The following is a 22,935-nucleotide window of genomic DNA, read 5'->3' as shown; positions in this document are numbered from 1 at the left end:
TGCAAACGGAATGACAAAATGAATATACCCCCATCCTTCGGTGGTGGGTATAAAAAGGATATAAGAAAAGATTTGCTCTGCTATTAGAGCGATATCAAGATATGATCCTGTTTGGACCACAATTAAATTATATGTTGGAGACCTGTGTAAAATGTCAGCCAATCTGAATAAAAATTGCGCCCTTTGGGGGCTCAAAAAGTAAAATGGAGAGATTAATTTATATGGGTGCTGTATCGGGCTATAGACCGATTCAGACAATAATAAACACGTATGTTGATGGTCAAGAGAGGATACGTCGTACAAAATTTCAGGCAAATCGGATAATAATTACGACCTCTAGAGGCTCAAGAAGTCAAGACCCAAGATCGGTTCGGCACAGTTGTTGAATATCATAACAAAACACGTCGTGCAAAATTTCATTCTAATCGGATAAGAATTGCGCCCTCTAGAGGCTCAAGAAGTCAAGACCCAAGATCGGTTTACATGGCAGCTATATCAGGTTATGTACCGATTTGAATCATACTTGGCACAGTTGTTGGATATCATAACAAAACACGTCGTGCAAAATTTCATTCCAATCGGATAAGAATTGCGCACTCTAGAGGCTCAAGAAGTCAAGATCCAAGATCGGTTTATATGGCAGCTATATCAGGTTTTGGACCGATTTGACCCGTACTCGGCACAGTTGTTGGATATCATAACAGAACACGTCGTGCAAAATTTCATTCCAATCGGATAAAAATTGCGCCCTCTAGAGGCTCAAGAAGTCAAGATCTTAGATCGGTTTATATGGCAGCTATATCAGGTTATGAACCGATTTGACCCGTACTCGGCATAGTTGTTGGATATCATAACAGAACACGTCGTGCAAAATTTCATTCCAATCGGATAAAAATTGCGCACTCTAGAGGCTCAAGAAGTCAAGACCCTAGATCGGTTTATATGGCAGCTATATCAAAACATGGACCGATATGGCCCATTTACAATACCAACCGACCTACACCAATAAGAAGTATTTGTGCAAAATTTCAAGCGGCTAGCTTTACTCCTTCGGAAGTTAGAGTGCTTTCGACAGACAGACAGACGGACGGACGGACGGACAGACGGACGGACATGGCTAGATCGACATAAAATGTCACGACGATCAAGAATACATATACTTTATGGGGTCTCAGACGAATATTTCGAGTAGTTACAAACAGAATGACGAAATTAGTATACCCCCCATCCTATGGTGTTGAATATTAAAACTGTTGACAAATTTTTTTGGAGATTGCAATTTTTGACTAAATTTTCGATAAAATTTTGAAGATTTTTCTACGGAAATAAAATTTTAACCCAATTTTCTAATGAAATTAGGTTAGGCTTAAGTGGCAGTCTGCAATCAGAGCCACTTAGACGTTATCGACTATTGTGATACCAAAGGAATAGGAGAAGGAAGATGCCTTCTAGTTCCTACCCTTGTACTATCGAGATCGCTTTAAAAAGCCCAACAACTTGCGAATGTTCACATCCGCTAAATCAGACAGGTTCTCAAGAAATAAGAACCTAAAGTGGAATTCCTTCTGACTGCTGACTAATGTCTCTTCTTCCTCGACGTCCTCATAACTTCTGCAAAAGTCATAACTGGCAACCTTCAGTCTGTCAACATGTGACCTGTGATGACAGACACAATGCTTGAGACGTTTGTTCTAGCCAGCAACAGCCAAGCGGTATACTTCTTCAAGTCCAGAGTTGGCCGCATATTTTTGGAATATAAACAACCCCCCCTTAGTGACATCTATCTCATGGCAGCTTGTTGAGCGCACCGGATTGGTCCGATGGAATCCCCAACGGCAAGGGCTGCCGCCTCAGTGTATGTGTTCGACCTGTTCTCGTCATGGAAGAGGCATATTCCGGAGTGCCTTCTCCGCACGCTTCTGGTCCGGGATAGAAAAGAACCTCGGACCCTGACTCTGTTCGGTTTGCCAGAACCGACTCCATCATCGGTCGGCGTCGGTGAGGTGTAACCGGTGCATGAAGTGGGCACATTTTCGATCTTACTCTGGCCTTAAGTCACACTGAATATCTTGCAAGGTGCTGTGCTGGAGGCCACCGTAGCGCAGAGGTTAGCATGTGCGCCTCTGACGCTGAACGCCTGTGTTCGAATCCTGGCGAGACCATCAGAAAAAATTTTCAGCGGTGGTTTTCCTCTCCTAATGCTGGCAACATTTGTGAGGTACTATGCCATGTAAAACTTTTCTCCAAAGAGGTTTCGCACTGCGATACGCCTTTCAGGCTCGGATTTATAAAGAGGAGGCCCCTTATCATTGAGCTTAAATTTGAATCGGACTGCACTCATTGATATGTGAGGAGTTTATCCCTGTTCCTTAGTGGAATGTTCATGGGCAAAATTTGTGTTTGCAATTGCTGTGGGAACCTACACAGAAGTGGGTCACATGCGTCGTAATCGTCGGACTATATGACCCCGCAGCTTGCGCAGTTGTCACAAAAACAATGTGCTAAGTAAAGATCGCATAAGGAATGGAGGTGGGGGATAGGCCTTGGTGATACACCATTCCGTGCAGTATATACTCATCTCGCCTGCGCCTGGCGCTAGTGTCCACAACATGGAGTGAAATCCGGTACTGCCGATATAGAGCTATACAACAGGCTTGTAAGCTTGGCCATTAGTGGTCTACTGTCTTGCAACAATCGTCTGGTTCTGGGAGATTTTAGTTCGCATCACGTTTCATGGCATTTCCCCTAGGTAACGACCAGCGGAGCACAGCTTTGGCAGAGCAGATTGGAAGCTCCATGAGGATGCCCCCGCTAGGATTACGAGGAGAGCTGCAGCAAGCTCTCCAGATATTTCCTGATCTCCTGAGTGACGTATCGTGGCAAGCCGTCATTTTTGAGGGATCAGACCACCTCCCCATAATTCTGACCATCGACCTACCATCCGACTTCATAACCTCGGAGCGCCGGACGTTTATCAATCAAACGAAAACCGATTGGGTCGGCTTCAGAGAGTACACCAATCGCCGCTTCAGTGAACTGACATCGCTTTCGAATGTGCGTTTCGTTGAGAGACCATCCGACTTCATAACCCCTATGCGCCGGACGTTTATCAATCCAAACGAATACCGATTGGGTCGGCTTCAGAAAGTACACCAATCGCCGCTTCAGTGAACTGACATCGCTTTCGAATGTGCGTTTCGTTGAGAGACCATCCGACTTCATAACCTCTATGCGCCGGACGTTTATACATCAAACGATGACCGATTGGGTCGGCTTCAGAGAGTACACCAATCGCCGCTTCAGTGAACTGACATCGCTCTCGAATGTGCATTGCCGGGAGGTAATTCCGAGACAACATTAACACGGCAGCCGCTCGCTTTATCGGCTCGAATCGAATCCCAAGTACGGCTCAATTTCCAGGCGTGGGCAGTGGTACTCGCAGACAAGCGTGATAGGATTCGTTGCATGGGCCCCACTAACCCCAGAATAAGCGACCTGAATCTGGATATAAACAGGGTAGTCAACGAACATAAGCGGAATTTGTGGCTGGAACACTTGTATCTCGAACCCCGGTAGACGCGATGACTGGACCTTGGTCACTTTTGGCGACGTAATTGTGATTGATCCGAAGAGTTGCGCCAAGTTGTTCAACCGTTAATTTATTGTGCATCCCGAGAGTGAATGGGAGGTCACCGTACCGCAGAGGTCAGAATGTCCACCTATGACGCTGAATGCCTGAGTTCGAATCCTGGAGAGAACATCATGAAAATTTGCAGCGGTGGTTATCCCCCCCTAATATCGACGACATTTAGGAGGTACTGTACCACAAAGTGGTGTTGCACCGCGGCACCACTGTTCGGACCCGGACTCGGGCTAAGGAGGCCCCTTATCATTGAGCTTAAACTTGAATCGAACAGCACTCGTTGATATGTGAGAAGTTTGCCCCGTTCCTTGATGGAATGTTCATGGCCGTATTTTAAATTAAGTTTTTGAGAGTGACAGGGCTAGGAGGAGAGCCATTCGTCACATCCGTGGTTTCCGAGCCGATGGACAGCCATCACAATTTATCGTGGGCGATGTTACAAATATCATCCGTGACACCAAATCATCCTTGGGCCCTAACGGAATTTCTACACTGATGTCGAAGAATTTGGATCTAACTGGAGTTGAGTACCTTTCAACTTTCCTTAACTTATCTTTGAACACTTTTATGGCTCCCGATGTCTAGAAGATGGGCAGTGTGATCCCGCAATTGAAGTCTGGAAAGGACCAGAGCTTGGTGGAGTTGTACAGACTGACCTCCCTACTCTCACCAGTAGCCAAGACACTTGATGTACTACTCCTTCTGAGCCTAGTTGAAGAATTTCCTTTCGCCGGGCATCAGCATGGATTTCGAAGACTGTATAGCACAACAGCTGGTGTGCATGCCATCACCGCACACATTTGCCGTGGCTTCATTCAGGCCATGTAATAGAACGGTCCTCGTGGCACTGGACCTATCGAAGGCATTCGACTATTTAAGGACATCGCCATTGCATCCCTCCAGCGAGGCTTGAAACGCTGGTTCGCGAACGGTCTGTGTGGTCGCCAGTCTTTTGTGGAATTTAGGGATAAGAAGCACCATAGAGTGAAAAAGAGGGTTCCCCAAGGCGGGGTGATATCGTCGGCACTATCTAACCTCTACCTATATTTTTGAATTAATATTTCTATAATTTTCTAAATAAAAAGAATCTTGGAAACGTGCTAAGTTCGGTAGGGCCGAACCTTAGGTAACCACCACTATGGATTCCTCTAAAAATTTGCATATCATGTATTGATTGAGGCTACTATGGTCTCAAGTTGTCATATCGGGGAATCGGTATGTAAGGGGCCTATATTAGTATTTGGATCGATTCGAATCATACTTGGCATGAACGCTGGAAATCATAGCAGAAATTTTTGGGTAAAAGTTTCAGCTAAATGAGATGGGAATTTAGGTTTCTTGGCGCTCAAGTAGTCAAATCCGGGGATCGGTATATATGTGGGCTATATCAGCATATAAACCGATTTGGATCATACTGAGCACGGACTTTTAAAGTCATAGCGGAAGTCTTTGTGTCAAAATTTCAGCCAAATTATATGAAAATTTAGGTTTCTAGGGGCTCAAGAAGTCAAATCCGGAAATCAGTTTATTGAGCACCGATTAGCATCATACTTGGCATGAATATTGGAAGTCATAGCATAAATTATTCAGGCAAATTTCATCCAAATTGAGGTTTCTAGTCCCTCAAGAAGTCAGATCCGGGAATGGGTTTATATGGGGGTATACCAGTTTATTGATCGATTTGAATCATACTCGGCACTAATGTTGGAAGTTTTAGCCAAATCGGATAAAAACTGAGGCAGATAAGGGCTCAAGAATTCAAATCCGGAAATAGGATATTCGACATATTTGTCGACTATGGCAGTATGGGACTCAAATGAAAGTATGGGACTCAAATGACATCAACATTCGAGACCGGCCCAGCCCTATTAAACTTCCCATGATCACTCCATTAAGGAACAGGGGATAATTCTCCCTTATGTATGAGTTTAAGCTCAATGATAAGAGGCCTCCTATTTTATGCCGAATCCCAACGGAGAGCCCCATAGCGACTCACCTCTATGAAACACCCCAAATAGGAAGTATAGGACGTCACCGTGGCGCAGTGGTTAGCATGTCCACCTATGACGCCGAACGGCGTTTACATCAGAAAAAACTTTAGCGTTAGTTTTCCCGTTACTAATGCTGGCTATATTTGTGAGGTATCCTGCCATATTAAAACTTCTCTACCAAGTGGTATCGCTATGCGGAACGCCGTTCGGACTCGACAATGAAAAGGAGGCCACTTTTCATTGAGCTTAAACATTGATCGAACTGCGCTCATTGCTATGAGAGAAGTATCCCCTGTTCCTTAGCGGAATGATCATGGAAAAGTTATTAGGATGAATTTGCTGACTTAAGAGTAGAGCACGATGTTGATATTTTTTCAGGGCCCACCCCCAAAACCCGACATATTTGCCGATTATAGAAATGAGGTGTTCAAATTGACAATATTTGGAAGTAGAAAGCGAATTGGATGTCCATTTTGGCACCAGGTGTTTGGGGCACGACTCATCACCCACATAAAAAAAGGGCTCCGCTAAACTTTTTCATTCCCAAGTTGTTTGCCTATTAGGGCGAAAATTATTAAATTTTACAATTTTTGAGAATGGGTAAATTCGGCGGAGCCCGTCCGGCATTCGAACCTGGACACACGGAGCAACAGCGATAGCTGTTTCCGGGGTGTAGCGTGCGATGTCATCAATGCAACTTTCATCAGATGCACAGTCATGTGTATACCATGGGAGGTAGTGTAATTGTTGCAGACAAAAAGTCTGTCATTCCGCGAAACAAATGCATTGGGAAAAGTACAGCTAATAGACAGGGTTGGCGATCGTGGTTAATGTGGTATTTGTATCATAGAGGCGTTTTCGCAATAAATTTGGTACAAGTACACCAGTTTGACGTTGAAGCCTTCACATCTTATATGGCTGATGAGTAATTCTAAACCATATTAGACACGTCCCATAGTGGTTGGTGTGTGTTGCGATCTCTGGCTTTTCTTTTCCATTTGCAATGAAAGGTATTTATTATGGTATAGTAATAGAATATGAATCTGATATCCACTTTTGGGGCAAAGAAACTGGTGGTAGCCCAATCCACCACTAATACCAAACTGGACTTTTTTACAAACCATGTCAATATGGGACTCGGATTAAAAGTATTTGGGACTGTAGAACGAATTTCTTTTACCACATTCGGGGTGAATATTTGCTGGGCCGTCCCACTACCAAGGTCCCCAAGGGAATATCGGGTTCCAAATCTTACATGCAGACCTATGTGACCCAAAACCCTCCGAAAGATCTCATATACCAATAAAGATAAAAGAGTTGCGTGACTGACTGATTGCCGACTGACTAATCATCGCCCAGTGAAAACAGCTAAAGCTAGTATCATGAAATTTTGCCCAATGTTGATCTTGGGTCATAGGCATGGGAACAGGCTGGATTTGGTGATATTCGTACGTTTAGGTATTAAAAGTACCAAAAAGGTACGAAATGGTACATGTTTGCCCACCGCGAACTGAAAGCGCTCAAATTAAAGTACATCTCAACAAATAATGTTTGGTAAAAAAAATTTTGGAAAATCGTACCGGAAGTGGGAGAAATAGTACACTCAGTACTGAAATTGGTACCATAGGGTGCTTTCTTTGCAAATTGAATTAGAGCTCTGAATTTTGGAACTTAGTGTAACTAGGCAACCTTAATTGGGAGACTATAAGAGTTTTTGGAAATTTTTACAGTTGCAAATTCAAATTTTGCCCATGAACATTCCACTAAGGAACAGGGGCAAACTTCTCACATATCAATGAATGCAGTCCGATTCAATGATAAGGGGCCTCACCTCCTTGGAGAGAAGTTTTCCATGGCATAGTACTTCACAAATGTTGCCAGCATTAGGAGGGGAAAACAACCGCTGAAAATTTTTTCTGATGTTCTCGCCAGCATTCGAACCCAGGCGTTCTCTGCGTCATAGGCGGACATACTAACCTACCTCTGCGCTACGGTGTACATTTTGGTACTAAAAAAATTACCAAAAAGTTACGAAATGATTGAACTTTGTATAGGGCGGATGGATAGAGATAGAATTTTGAAATTTGACTTAAAAGACATCTGGTGCAAAAAGATGGGGGTAAAAAGAAAAAAAATTGGAAAATAATACTGGTAGTGGGAGAAAACGTACTTTTATTAAAGCAGTTAGTACCATTTGGTACTTTCTTTACAAAATGGATCTAGATGTCTGAAATTTGGCATCAAGGTACAACTAGGAAAAATATGATGGGTGACTATGATCTTTTTACAATTTGTACATTTTGTTACCAATATTGGTACCATTTGGTGCTTTATGTGCAGATGAAGCTAGATGTCTAAAATTTGTCATGCAGCTGCAACTTACAAATGTATGATGGACGACTAAATGATTTTTTCACAATTTGTATATTTTGTTACCAAAATTCGTACTATTTGGTACTTTCTTTGTAGTTAGAGATAGAGGTTCTTTGTAGTTAGAGCATGTAGGTACAACTAAGAAATATATGATGGGTGACTAAATATTCTACTAAAAATTGGTACATTTTGGTACCATTTGGTACTTTCTGTTCAGATGGAGCTAGAGGTCTGAAATTTTACATGTATGTACTCCCATATGTGATGGTTGGTTTATTAGATTTTTACAATTCGTACATTTTGGGGTACCAAAATTGGTACACTATGGAACTTTGTTCATACATGAAGCTAGAAATCTGAAATTTGGCATGTAGGTACAACTAAGAAATAAATGATTGGTGACTAAATGATATTTTAACAATTCAAACATTTTGGTACCAAAATTGGTACTATTTGGTACTTTCTTTATATTTCGAGCTAGAGGTCCGAAATTTGGCATGTAGGTACAATTAAGAAATAAATAATGGATGACTATGTAGGAAATATGTGATGGTATCTAGGAAATATGTGATGGTTGGTTAATTAGATTTTTACAATTCGTACATTTTGGGGTACCAAAATTGGTACACTATGGAACTTTGTTCATACATGAAGCTAGAAATCTGAAATTTTGCATGTAGGTACAACTAAGAAAGAAATGATTGGTGACTAAATGATATTTTAACAATTCAAACATTTTGGTTCCAAAATTGGTACTATTTGGTACATTTTTTTTATATTTCGAGCTAGAGGTCCGAAATTTGGCATGTAGGTACAATTAAGAAATCAATAATGGATGACTAAATGATCTATTAAAATTTCGTACATTTGGTACAAAAATTGGTACAATTTGATACGTTCTGTTTAGATGCAGCTGGAGATCTGAAATTTGACATGTAGGTACAATTAAAAAATATATGATGGATGGCTTAATGATCTATTCAACATTCTCACATTTTGGTACAAAAACTGGTACTTTCTTCACAGATGAAGCTAGAAATCTGAAATTTGGCATGTAGGTACAACTGAGAAATATATGATTGGTGACTAAATGATCTATTAAAAATTCATATATTTTGGTACCAACATTGGTACCATTTAGTACCTTCTTTATAGATGGAGCTAAAGGTCTGAAATTTGGCATGCAGGTACATCTAGGGAAAATATGATGGATGACGAAATAATCTATTCACAACTCGTACATTTGGGTACCATTTGGTACTTTCTTTACAGATGGAGCTAGAGGTCTGAAATTTGGTATGCAGGTACAAGAAGGATATATATAATGAATGACTAAATAATCCATAAAAATTCGTACATTTTGGTACAAAAAAGTGCAAAATAGTACGAAATAGTTTATCTTCGCCAATAGCGAACGGTGACTGTTAAAATTAAGCCATTTGACAGACATTTTCTCAGTCTTGACAAAAATAGGCTAAGTGGAAGAAAAAATTCGTACATTTTGGTACAAAAAAGTGCAAAATAGTACGAAATAGTTTATCTTCGCCAATAGCGAACGGTGACTGCTAAAATTAAGCCATTTGACAGACATTTTCTCAGTCTTGACAAAAATAGGCTAAGTGGAAGAAAACGTACTAACTGTGGTGTGTAATTGGTATCTTGAAAGAATGTATTGGGCAACTAGAAGATATTTTTTTTCTCGTATATTTAGGTACTCAAAAGTACACAATGGTACTTTCTTAACGGAGTGAGTTAGGCTCTCTAAATTGGGATACATGTACACCTTGACTATAAATTTTGGGCGACCAGTCTTACATTTAGGTACTAAAACATAGAAATTTTCTTTACGAATTGAGCTGAAGTGTTCAAAATTGTGATTCATTTATACTTTGACAATATGAATTGGGCGACTTAAGGATTTGTCCGATGTATTTTTATACCCTCCACCATAAGATGGGGGGTATACTAATTTCGTCATTCTGTTTGTAACTACTCGTAATATTCGTCTGAGACCCCATAAAGTATATATATTCTTGATCATCGCGACATTTTATGTCGATCTAGCCATGTCCGTCCGTCGGTCCGTCTGTCTGTCGAAAGCACGCTAACTTCCGAAGGAGTACAGCTAGCCGCTTGAAATTTTGCACAAATACTTCTTATTAGTGTAGGTCGGTTGGTATTGTAAATGGGCCATATCGATCCATGTTTTGATATAGCTGCCATATAAACCGATCTTGGGTCTTGACTTCTTGAGCCTCTAGAGTGCGCAATTCTTATCCGATTGAAATGAAATTTTGCACGACGTGTTTTGTTATGATATCCAACAACTGTGCCAAGTATGGTTCAAATCGGTTCATAACCTGATATAGCTGCCATATAAACCGATCTTGGGTCTTGACTTCTTGAGCCTCTAGAGTGCGCAATTCTTATCCGATTGAAATGAAATTTTGCACGACGTGTTTTGTTATGATATCCAACAACTGTGCCAAGTATGGTTCAAATCGGTTCATAACCAGATATAGCTGCCATATAAACCGATCTTGGGTCTTGACTTCTTGAGCCTCTAGAGTGTGCAATTCTTATCCGATTGAAATGAAATTTTGCACGAAGTATTTCGTTATGATATCCAACAACTGTGTCAAATATGGTTGAAATCGGTACATAACCTTATATAGCTGTCATATAAACAGATCTGGGGATTTGACTTCTTGAGCTTCTAGAGGGCGCAATTCCTATCCGATTTGACTGAAATTTTTCATGACGTATTTTATTTTTACTTTCAACAACTGTGTCAAATAAGGTTCAAATCGGTTCATAACATGATATAGCTGCCATATAAACCGATCTGGGATCTTGACTTCTTGACCCCTAGAGGTCGCAATTATTATCCGATATGCCTGAAATTTTGTACGACGCATCCTCTCATGACCATCAACATACGTGTTTATTATGGTCTGAATCGGTCTATTGGCCGATACAGATCCCATATAAATCGTTCTCTCTATTTTACTTCGTGAGCCCCCAATGGGCGCAATTCTTATACGAATTGGCTGAAATTTTACACAGGTCTCCAATATATAATTTAATTGTGGTCCGAACCGGACCATACCTTGATATCGTTTTAATAGCAGAGCAACTCTTTTCTTATATCCTTTTTTGCCTAAGAAGAGATGCCGGGAAAAGAACTCGACAAATGCGAACCATGGTGGAGGGTATATAAGATTCGGCCCGGCCGAACTTAGCACGCTTTTACTTGTTATTCTTGTAACCATTTGGTACTTCCCTAACAGAAGGGGACAGATTTCTGATATCTTATAGGCAATTATTACGAGGATTTTGGAAGTCCTACACTAAAAAGGGGATATCAAAAACGGCGAACTGGCAAAGTGGACCACCCTGATGCTAGTATACCAATAAAGATCATATGGGATTAAAAAAAAAATCCATTTAGAAGTAACATACATTGAAGGCCACCGTAGCGTAGATGTTAGGATGCCCACCTATGACGCTGACCGCTTGGGTTCGAATCCTGCAGAAAACATCAGAAATTCACCGGTGATTATCCCCTCCTAATACTGGCGACATTTATGAGGTAGCATGCCCTGCATTGTAAAAATTTCTCCCCAAAGAGGTGAAGTCAAAAACAAAAAATTAACAATATTTTCTATTGAAATAAATTTGAAAAATGTCTTCATAATCGTTTTTCAAATTCTTGCCCCCACCGTGCACTGATAAAGAAACAATCAAACGTTCTGCGGTATGAAACAATTCTCTTTAATTTCAAATTGTATCATTATCGCTTTTTATTCGGCCATTTTTATATGGCGCAGAAGCCTACAGCAAAATTTATTGTTTTAATTATAAATGACAACAATTTGATATAGAAAATTTAACACCAGCAGCAGCAGCAGCAGCAACAAATCAGCCAAACATTTTGATGTGTTTGCTATGTACACATCGGTAATCTACAATTAGCGACTGCTGCACAAAACCATAAGCAGCAAAAATCACAACAAAATAAATTTAAACAACAGTTATTAAGGCAACTTGTTTTGCGGGTAAACAAGAAAAATAATATGTCAACAAACATTCGTTTAATCGAAATCAATTATTGACTCGCTTTGGATTGCCAATTTATCAAAAGCTCAATTATAGATTTTTTTTTAATTTTCTCTATTGTTTTCTTATACCCACCACCATAGGATAGGGGGTATATTAATTTAGTCATTCCGTTTGCAACACATCGAAATACCCATTTCTGACCCTACAAAGCACATATATTTCCAATCGAAATGAAATTCCAAACCGATTTAACGACGTCAGTGTGTATGTCCCGTGTGACCCTCAGTTGCAATCACGCTACAGTCTTTATTGAGTTGAAATTTTGCCCAAACTTGTATTTCTTCCATACGCAGGTTAACTTCTTGAATGGGTCTCATCGGACCATATTTGGATATAGCTGCCATATAGACCGATCAGGCGGTTTAGGGTCTTAAGCCTATAATAGGCGTATTTATTACTCGATTTCGCTGAAATTTGGCATAGTGAGTTTTATTAGGTCCGACGATATCCGCACAAAAAATTGTCCAGAGCTGAACATATTTGGATAAAGCTGTCATATAGACCGATCTCTGCTGATTTTGGGTCTTAGGTCTATGACAGGCGCATTTTTTACCAAGACTCCACACGCCAGTCCCGAATATAGTCCAGATCGGGATATATTTAGGTACAGCTGCCGCAGAGACCGATCTTTTGTTGTACCATAAAAGGCGCATTTACCGACCGAACTGCTGATTTTGGGTCTTAGGCCTATAACAGGCGCATTTTTTACCAATACTCTACACATCTGTCCCGAATATAGTCCAGATCGGGATATATTTAGGTACAGCTGCCATAGAGACCGATCTAGCCATGTCCGTCCGTCCGTCCGTTTGTCTGTCGAAAGCACGCCAACTTCCGAAGGAGTAAAGCTAGCCGCTTGAAATTTTGCACAAATACTTCTAATTAGTGTAGGTCGGTTGGTATTGTAAATGGGCCATATCGGTATATGTTTTGATAAAGCTGCAATATAAACCGATCTTGGGTCTTAACTTCTTGAGCCTCTAGAGTGCGCAATTCTTATCCGATTGGAATGAAATTTTGCACGTAGTATTTTGTTATGATATCCAACAACTGTGCCAAGTATGGTTCAAATCGGTTTATAACCATATATAGCTGTCATATAAACCGATCTTGGGTCTTGAGTTCTTGAGCCTCTGGAGTGCGCAATTCTTATCGGATTGGAATGAAATTTTGCACGACGTGTTTTGTTATGATATCCAACAACTGTGCCAAATATGGTTCAAATCGGTTCATAACCAGATATAGCTGTCATATAAACCGATCTTGGGTCTTGACTTTTTGAGCCTCTAGAGTGCGCAATTCTTATCCGATTGGAATGAAATTTTGCATGTAGTATTTTGTTATGATATCCAACAACTGTGCCAAGTATGGTTCAAATCGGTTCATAACCAGATATAGCTGCCATATAAACCGATCTTGGGTCTTGACTTCTTGAGCCTCTAGAGTGCGCAATTCTTACCCAATTGGAATGAAATTTTGCACGACGTGTTTTGTTATGATATCCAACAACTGTGCCAAGTATGGTTCAAATCGGTTTATAACCTGATATAGCTGTCATATAAACCGATCTTGGGTCTTGACTTCTTGAGCCTCTAGAGTGCGCAATTCTTATCGGATTGGAATGAAATTTTGCACGTAGCATTTTGTTATGATATCCAACAACTGTGCCAAGTATGGTTCAAATCGGTTCATAACCTGATATAGCTGTCATATAAACCGATCTTGGGTCTTGAGTTCTTGACCCTCTGGAGTGCGCAATTCTTATCCGATTGGAATGAAATTTTGCACGTAGTATTTTGTTATGATATCCAACAACTGTGCCAAGTATGGTTCAAATTGGTCCATAACCAGATATAGCTGTCATATAAACACATCTGGGGATTTGACTTCTTGAGCCTCTGGAGTGCGCAATTCTTATCGGATTGGAATGAAATTTTGCACGACGTGTTTTGTTATGATATCCAACAACTGTGTCAAGTATGGTTCAAATCGGTTTATAACCATATATAGCTGTCATATAAACCGATCTTGGGTCTTGACTTCTTGAGCCTCTAGAGTGCGCAATTCTTATCGGATTGGAATGAAATTTTGCACGACGTTTTTTGTTATGATATCCAACAACTGTGCCAAGTATGGTTCAAATCGGTTTATAACCATATATAGCTGTTATATAAACCGATCTAGGGTCTTGACTTCTTGAACCTCTGGAGTGCGCAATTCTTATCGGATTGGAATGAAATTTTGCACGATGTGTTTTGTTATGATATTCTATAACTGTGCCAAATATGGTTCAAATTGGTCCATAACCAGATATAGCTGTCATATAAACCGATCTTGGGTCTTGACTTCTTGAGCCTCTAGAGTGCGCAATTCTTATACGATTGGAATGAAATTTTGCACGTAGTATTTTGTTATGATATTATATAACTGTGCCAAATATGGTTCAAATCGGTCTATAACCATATATAGCTGTCATATAAACAGATCTGGGGATTTGACTTCTTCAGCCTCTAGATTGCGCAATTCTTATCCGATTGAAATGAAATTTTGCACGACGTGTTTTGTTATGATATTATATAACTGTGCCAAATATGGTTCAAATCGGTCTATAACCATATATAGCTGTCATATAAACAGATCTGGGGATTTGACTTCTTGAGCCTCTAGAGTTTGCAATTATTATCCGATTTGCCTGAAATTTTGTACGACGGATTGTCTCATGACCATCAACATACGTGTTTATTATGGTCTGAATCGGTCTATAGCCCGATACAGCTTCCATATAAATCGATCTCTCTATTTAACTTTTTGAGCCCCCAAAGGGTGCAATTCTTATTCGATTTAGCTGACATTTTACACAGGTCTCCAACATATAATTTAATTGTGGTCCAAACCGAACCATATCTTGACATCGCTCTAATAGCAGAGCAAATCTTTTCTTATATCCTTTTTTTGGCCTATGAAGAGATACCGGGAAAAGAACTCGACAAATGCGATCGATAGTGGAGGGTATATAAGATTCGTCCCGGCCGACCTAAGCACGCTTTTACTTGTTTTTTTTTTTTTGGTTTTTGTTTAATTGTAACTCATTCGAGAGTGATCTCGATTTGATCTTATTTTCAGCCTTTGGCATTGAAAAAGTGCATTATCAAAGTCGTAATTGTCTGATTTGGAGCATTGAACTTTTTATTTTATTGAGAACTAGCCGAACCGGGCCCGCTCCGCTGCGCCTTCTTCAACTCTCTAATATCTTTTTAGGGTGGGGACACTTTGCTCTGAATGTGGATATCGAATTTGTGCCACTGTAGCCTATGTCCGCCAATGACGCTGAACGCCTGCGTTCGCTGGCGATAACATCGGACAAAATTTAAAGCTATGGTTATCCCCCTATAATGCTGGCAACATTTTCGAGGTATCATGCCAAACGTGGTAATGTAAACAAATTCTCCCCAAAGAGGTGTCGCACTGCGGTACGCCGTTTGGACTCGGCTATAAAAAAAGGTCCCTTATCATAGATAAACTCAACTTAAATCGGAAAACACTCATTGGTGTGTGATAAGTTAGCCCCTCCTCAGTTCCTGGGTTAATTTTTACTCCACTCCCATATGCTTTTCTTTTCCTAGTCCTATATTACCGTATTGGTAAATCTTTCCGGTTTGGAGGTATTTAGGGGGTGGTTACTTGGCCATTAAAGTAAATTTAAGATTGGTGCTGTACTTTCAAATACATTTCATATGAGCCCTATGGCCCCATAGATCGGTATATAAGTTGTGTTTGATTGTGGGATGGGCCCCAAGGTCTTTGTCCCAAAAACGAATATCAATTTCCACCCCAAAAAGCTTTTATATAGCGGGGATGTGTTTTGGGGTGGGGAGGCTCTCCAAACCCATGGCTCTATATTGTAGTAATTGATCTATATACCCATTTGACGGGTTTTGGACAGCCCCCGAGGCACCCAACGCAAAAAATAGAAACCGTGTTTTGTTTTGACTGTAAGAGTGCAAAAAAAATGTCGATCGAATCACATTACCAATCTCCGAGATCTGGCGTTTATGAAAATTAGGGTAATGGGAAGCGCTTTTTAGGGGAGGGACTCAAATATGGATATCAAATTCCTGCTGCACTCCCAAATCCATTTAATGTGAGCTGCATATTGCTATGACCGATAAATACGAACTGTTTAGAGGGTGTGGTGTGGGTTGGGGCTGGGCGGCCACCGGCACTTTACCCAGAAAATAGATATCAAAGTCGTTCTTTACTCCCAATTACCGTTGATTTGAGCTCCATATTCCCATAATCTGAAATGAAGTTCAGTTTAGGGGATGCTTTAGGGCGTACCCCCAAGCACTTGGCTCCAAAATTGGATATCGAATTCGTTTTCAACTCTCAAATACCTTTCATTTGAGTTCCATATTGTCATAGTGGGTCAATAAACCAATTTGGCTTATTTTTGGAAGGAAAAGCGCCGCCTAGATCTGAACACAAATTTTAATGTCATATTCGTAATCTACTCCCAAATACCTTTCATTAGAGTCCCATATAGCCATGGTCGACTAATATGCCCATTTCGGGGGTACTTGGGGGTGGGGCGACCTCCCATTACTTGGACCTAATTTTTTATGCCATATTTGTAATCTACTGTCGAATACTTTTCATTTGAGGCCCATATTGACATGAACGTTAAATATATCCGTTTGGAGGAGTTTGGGGAGGCCCGCTGGGTACTTGGACCCAAATTTTAATACGATATTCATACCCATATTTCATACCCATATTGTGCCTATCGGTTCACTTTTGATTTTGGATAGCGTTGTTGGGGTAAGGGGGAGGGTCCGCCCCCATGCGATTTTTAAAAATTATATAGCGTTGTTGGGGTAAGGGGGAGGGTCCGCCCCCATCCGATATTTAAAAATTATATAGCGGATGCTTCCTTTCAGACAAACTTATATTATCTGTGAAAATTTTTAGGAAATCGGTTCAGCCGTTTTGATTCTACGGAACAAACAAACAAACCTAGTCTCATATAGTCATGATGGTTAATATGCACATTTGGGGCGTTTTTTTGTGGGGGGTAGGGTGACCCCCTACACTTCGATCTGATTTTGTATGCCAGTTTCGTAATCTACTTCCGAATACCGTTCATTTGAGCCCCATATTGATATGGACGTTCAATTTGTCTGATTTTTGAAGTTTTGGGGCTATGGCGACTTCCTGGGTACTTGGACGCAATTTTTAATACCATATTCGTATTCTATTTTCCAATACCTCTCATTTGATACCAATATTGTCCCGATTGGTCCACTTTTTAATTTGGGTGGTGTTTTTTTGGGTAAAGGGGGAGGGTCCGCCCCCGTTCCGAAAACAACAAAATATAAAGCCCATTTCTCCTTCCTGACCATATTCGCACTCTAATCCCGAATACCTTTTATTTGAGTCCCACATTGTCATGATCGTCAAAAAGACTTATTTTAGGGGTTTTGGGGTGGGGGCGGCCCCCCAGTTACTTGGACCCAATTTTTAAATAAAATGAAACTCGTACTCAATATGGGACTCATTTGAGTCCCATATTGTCCCGATCGGTCCATTTTTATTTTTGGGTAGTATTTTTTGAATTCAGGGAGAGGGTCCGTCCCCCTTCCGTGGACACCACGATAAAAAGTAGGACGTCCGGCGAATTGCTCAGATACAAGTATCGATCTCAAGGAGAGTCACGTGGTGACCATCAATCGATATTCAGACAAAAAATGAAACATCGATAGTATCGACAGTTTGTCTGCTCTATCTCAGAGGCACTTTATCACGACTCTTCTACTATGGGTGATCACCATAAATAAGATGGGAAAGGATTTCGAGCTATTTGCTATGCAGACTTTATACCAATAGTTCTGAGAAGTACGGATACGAATCAGCCATGCAGAAAGGCCGAAAGGGTTTGGGCTTGGCATAAGGCTGGGCTAGACTCAGGGGTCTGAATGTCAAGCCAGAGAAGACTGAAATCTGCGTTTTCACGAGGAATATTGATTTGACCTGGCACGTTTCCTCAACACAAAGTTTTTAATATCCGACAATCTTCACTACTTACGAGTAGTTTTGAACAGGAAATAAAATTTGAAAAATGCTCGAGATGGAGCTTAAAACCGAGGATAATCCTTACGCCTCATTAGTTTGGTATACTGCATAAAATAGGGCAGGTTTAGAGAACATTTTGTCTTGCTATTGACGGGTTGATGAGGACCATGCCTACAAGGGCAATACGAAGGCAAATTTGCCCCTGAAGATTCCATTAAGGAACAGGGGCAAACTTCTCACATATCAACGACACATGCTGTCCGATTCAAGTTTAGGCTCAATGATAAGGGGCCCTTACAACTTTGTGGAGAAGTTTTTACATGACTACCGTACCAAATTGTACAGTACCTCCCAAATGTCGTCAGCATTAAGAGGGGATAACCACCGGTGAAAATTATGATTATGATAAGATAAGGCTATTACTGAAAGGAAGTAAAAAGGAGATAAGTTAAGTGGGACATATAGAACACAAGTGCAGAATATGTGCGGCAAGTGATAGCATGTGGAGAGGAGGAGACATTGAAGCATTTCCTATGTCATTGTCCGTCTCTCGCACCTAACAAACACTGGCTTTTATTTATTTTTTTTTTGGTTTTTATTTTATATTCAAATCCGCCTTAGACACGACATTGTAAATGAGTATTAGCTTACTCAGACAGATAATTGTGAAAATCCCAGGAAAATGACTCCACCCGCTTGATGAATTGTTTTTGATCAGACGTACTTACAATCAACTCACTTACATGTCATTGCAATTTTAGTGTTTAGTTGTTTCACAATATTTTTAATTTGGAAATTATCATTTTTTATTTGATTATGCGGTTCTTGTGGTTAGGAAATTCCAAATGTAATGCTCTAAAGTCCAAGCTAAGCATTTTGATAAAAGAAATTAATATGCAAACCAAGCAAGAGTACTAACGTGACTTCGATTCGGATGATACTACTTTGTAGTTTTATGTGATGGCATTCTCCTCCCTTAGGTATTTATGATTTGTTCCGGGAGCTCATGAGTTATGCGGCATTTGAACTTTGTAAAGAAATAATGGAAAACAAGTAAGAGCGTGCTAAGTTCGGCCGGGCCGAATCTTTCATACCCTCCGCCGTGGATCGCATTTGTTGAGTTCTATACGCGGTATCTCTTTTTAGGCAAACAAAGAATAATGAATAAGAACTGTCATGTATTTGAGCTATATCAAGCTATAGTCCGATTCGGACCATAAGAGAATTGAATGTTGAAGAATAAATGAATGCTGAACATTGTAGAAGTCATTGTGTTACATTTCAGTTCATTCGGATAAGAATTGCGCCTTGTAGGGGCTCAAGAAGCAAAATCGGGTGATAGGTTTATATGGGAGCAGCATCAAGCTATTGATCGATTCAGACCATATTAGACACGTATATAGAAGGTCATGAGAAAAGCCGTTGTACAAAATTTCTTCCAAATCGGATGAGAATTGCGCCCTCTAGAGGCTCAAGAAGTCAATATCCCAGATAGGTTTATACGACAGCTATACCAGATTATTAACTGATTTGAATCATACTTAGCACAGTTATTGGAAGTGATACCAAAACACTACGTGCAAAATTTCTGTCAAATCGGACGAGAATTGCGCCCTCTAGAGGCTCAAGATGTCAAGATACAAGATCGGTTAATATGGCAGCTATATCAAAACATGGACCGATTTGGCCCATTTACAATCCCAACCGACCTACACTAATAAGAAGTATTTGTGCAAAATTTTAAGCGGCTAGCTTTGCTCCTTCGAAAGTTAGCGCGCTTTCGACAGACAGACGGAAGGACGGACGGACAGACGGACGGACATGGCTAGATCGACTTAAAATGACATGACGATCGAGAATATATATACTTTATGGCGTCTCAGAAGTCCCCTAGATCGGACATATTCCCCAAAACACCCCCCAAACAGGACTTATTTACTGACCATGGGAATATGGGGCTTAAATAAAAGGTATTTTAGTGTAGAATACGAATCTGATATCCAAATATGGGACCAAGTGTTTAGGGGGCCGACTCTCACCAAAAACATTCCCCATAGGGGACAAATTTACGACCATAGCAATATGGGGCTTAAATGAAAGGTCTTTGGGAGTAAAGCACGAATTTGATATCAATATTCGGGAAAAATGTCCCCACCCCACAACACCACCCAAATAGGGAGTATTTTCTTACTATTGCAATATGAGGCTCAAATAAGAGGGTTTTTAGAGTAGAACACGAATCCGATATATATTTTCAAGGCCAACTTACTGAGTGGCAGCCCATCCCCCAAAACACCCCCGAGCCGGTCATGTTTGCCGACTATGAAAATATGGGGCCCAAATTAAAGGAATGTGGGAGTAGACCACGTATCTGATATCAACATTGTCCAATTGTCTAGGGGACGTCCCACCAGCATAAAAACCCCTAACAGGACGTATTTGCTCACCAAGACAATTTGGGTCTTAAAGGGATATCCAAATGTAGGACCATGTATTTAGGGCATCACCCCTTTCACAAAGCACCAACCACACAAAGGAAAAAAAATTTTCCACCATCCCAATATGTGGCACAAATGAAAGGTATTTGAGATTAGAAAACGAATTTGATAACCAATTTTGGGGCCATGTGTTTGGGGGACGCCTCATCCAGTAAACTCCTCTTAAGCCAATGGCAATATGGGGTTTAATAGGGCTGACATTTTTTCAGGGCCAAATATTTGGGGGACCACCTCTCCCCCGAAAACACTCCTAAATCAGAGAAAACATGAGAATATCGGGGTGAAATAAAGTATCTTAAGAATGGATTACGTCCAAACTAAAATTCGTAGACCAATAAATATCATATGGCATTCAGATAAAGGCACTTTTATTGTTAAACTGTTAGTCAAGCGATATACTATTTTCCTAGCATTGTTTTTCACTAAAAGATGTTTAATTGTTGAAAATAAATATTCCAAGGAAACTTTTGTCCCACATAAAGTAAAAGAAGGCGCACCGGAGCGTGCCCGGTCAGCTAGTACTTACTTTTCATTTGATTTTGGGTGGTGTTTTTGGGGTAACGGTGAAGGGTCCGCCTGCTTCCGTCATCAGTAAATTATAAAGCCTTTTCAGACTTCCTCACTATATTCGTAATCTACTCCCGAATACCTTTTATATGAGTCCCATATTGTCATGATCGTCTAATAAACCTATTGGGTTGCCCAAAAAGTAATTGCGGATTTTTCATATAGTCGGCGTTGACCAATTTTTTCACAGCTTGTGACTCTGTAATTGCATTCTTTCTTCTGTCAGTTATCAGCTGTTACTTTTAGCTTGCTTTAGAAAAAAAGTGTAAAAAAGTATATTTGATTAAAGTTCATTCTAAGTTTTATTAAAAATGCATTTACTTTCTTTTAAAAAATCCGCAATTACTTTTTGGGCAACCCAATATTTTTAAGGGGTTTTGGGGTTGGGGCGGATCCCCAGGTACTTTGATCCAACTTTTATTATGAAATTCGTACTCTACTCTTGAATACCTTTCATTTGAATCCCATTTTGTCCTGATCGCTCCAGTTTTATTTTTGGGTAGTACTTTTAGGGTAAGGGGGAGGGTCCGCCCCTCTCCCGATATCAAGAAATTATATAGCCTATATTTCAAGGTAATCGGTTCAGCCGTTTTTGAGTCTATACAGAACATAAGAAGATAGGCTGTCTTATAAACCCAACCGGCTCTGGGCCATTACACTGCTGGCAACCCCAATTTCGCCAATATCTAGGTTTAATGAACTCTCATTTAATCCATAGACTTGAAATGAATATTCATTCAAACGTTTTTTATGTTAAAAAACATTACTAAACTACCACATACAAGAAATCATAATGAAATTCATAAAAAAAAAATTTTCGTAAATTTCTCTATGAAAAATAAATGCTAATTACTAGAAAAAACTTATTAAAAAGCAACAACAATTATTAAAAAAAAAACAAAGAATAACATTTTCAAAAATTCAATAATACCTACCACACATGAATGACAACAATTTATGTAAATTAGGCATGAGTCCACTTTTTGTTTGTGAATAACTATTTTTGAAATATTTTTTTGTTGCAAATTTAGCACGTTTTTCGTAGGCGAAGACTCTTCACACGTTTTGGTGATAAATTTCACAAATGCCGAAGCACGACGGCCAACAACAACAAGAAAAAAAACATACAGACGAATGTAAAAGAATGTTGAATGAAAAACAGGTAGTCTTTTTTTTTTAAAGCAGTCTTAGTTTTATGTCTTAAACACTTTTTTTGTGGTTAAAATTTGATAATAAATTGCGTCTCTGGTGGTTGAAAATGGTGTGAATGCTGACACTTTTTGTTTTATTTTGAAATTTGTTTAGATTTTTTTTCTTAAACGTTGTTTTATTATATAGACCGACAAAGACGGACACACACACTTTTCTTGTTTTGATATCTTTAAATAGATTTGAATTTCGTATTTGACGAACAAATATTTACAACATTTTCACTTTTTTCCTCTCCTTCCGAGGAGGGTTAAGGTTGAATATTGAATGCGGCTGTTTGTTAGTAGAACACAAATATCGATATTCATTCACTCTTTGTTTTTTCCTAAAAATGCATTCATTGCCTATTATTTTTATATATAATTTTTTTTTTAAATATTCATCACAAATGTTTGCTTTTGTAGTCTCTTTTGTTTTTGTATTTTATAAAAGTTTGTATAAGTTTTTTTATTGCGAGCATCGT

At 39.8% G+C, this 22,935-nt stretch overlaps 1 protein-coding gene across 2 annotated transcripts in view; it reads right to left on the bottom strand.

Annotated features, from left to right (window-relative positions):
* Positions 1-22,935, bottom strand: part of LOC106090816 (uncharacterized) — a 240,974-nt gene that overhangs the window by 81,307 nt on the left and 136,732 nt on the right. Inside the window, exon 1 of one of the 2 annotated variants that reach the window (XM_013257135.2) lies at positions 22,199-22,402. The exons of the other annotated variant lie outside the window; for it this stretch is intronic. The gene's annotated coding sequence lies outside the window, so the exon portion shown is untranslated. Of the gene's footprint in view, positions 1-22,198; positions 22,403-22,935 lie in introns of those variants that run through there. 2 annotated transcript variants of the gene reach the window in all.

Source organism: Stomoxys calcitrans, chromosome 4, assembly GCF_963082655.1.
Source record: "Stomoxys calcitrans chromosome 4, idStoCalc2.1, whole genome shotgun sequence".
Classification (NCBI taxonomy): domain Eukaryota; kingdom Metazoa; phylum Arthropoda; class Insecta; order Diptera; family Muscidae; genus Stomoxys; species Stomoxys calcitrans.
This window is presented reverse-complemented; position numbering and strand designations above follow the sequence as displayed.